The sequence below is a fragment of the Myotis davidii genome, unplaced genomic scaffold (genome assembly GCF_000327345.1).
Source record: "Myotis davidii unplaced genomic scaffold, ASM32734v1 scaffold484, whole genome shotgun sequence".
Lineage (NCBI taxonomy): Eukaryota > Metazoa > Chordata > Mammalia > Chiroptera > Vespertilionidae > Myotis > Myotis davidii.
In genome coordinates, this window is record NW_006295459.1 from 753,441 (window position 1) to 754,561 (window position 1,121).

Genomic DNA, 1,121 nt, shown 5'->3' on the forward strand with positions numbered 1-1,121 from the left:
CAAATCACCCAATGCCTACAAAATGTAAGTGCCCTGGGAAGCTTTAGTTCTTACTTCCACGTAATTTAATGTGTTCATCTTGATGAAAAGTATGGTTTCTTCCTAGTGGAGTCTTTAGGAAATAGATTTTTTTATCCTGGGACAGTTAGTTTTCTAAGAAAAACATAGATTGCTTCCACCCAACTCCACCTAATATACACTCTATCCACACCAAATCTTATTTTTTTGTAAAATAGCAAGACAGTAGGACAACACACACAAAAAGAATATCACTTCTGCAATTACTTGCTCAAAGAGTCAAGGAAGTGAAAATAACATAAATGAACTGTAAATAAATGTAAATTAGTGCAAGGCTCTGAGTCTCATGGAAAGTTGTTCTTTTTATTAAAGCCTTCTAGCCCAGCCAGCGTGGCTCAGTGGTTGAGCATCGACCTATGAACCAGGAGGTCACAGTTGAATTCCAGGTCAGGAACTTGGATTTGATGCCTGGACTGGGGGCTCAATCCCCAATATGGGCATGTGCAGGAAGCAGCCCATCAATGATTCTGTCTCGTCGTTGCTGTTTCTATCTCTCCCTCCCTCTCCCTTCCTCTCTGAAATCAATAAAAATCAAAATAAATTTTTAAGTCTTCCATTCTCTGAACTAACCCTAAGAACAATGCTTATGTATGCTCCTGAGGACAATGAAATTGTTGAGTTTCAGCACATAAAGTGAAACAATCATGTAAATTGTAAAATGACCATTTTGGCTTTTATATAGTGAGTGAATTGAATGGAGTGGGAACTCCTTTTAAAACATGGCTTTCAAATGCTCTCCTAGAAACAAATAATTGATAAGGGCCCCGGACAAGCTTGGTGATCATGATAAAGGTAAAAATGGTATGTATTTAGCTACTGAAATGACTTATAAGCACCTCAAAATCAAATATTTAACTCAAATATTGAGTTAATTTTGTCAGAGAGTGACATCGGATAAATCAAGGAGAAGCCATAAGTTTCTGGCTTTGAAATTCATGTTTGTGGTGGTGCCATTTACCTTAAAGAAAGACAGGAAAAGGGATATATTTCTAGAAGTGGGATTACAGGGTCAAATGGGAGTTCCATTTGTAGCTTTTTGAGGA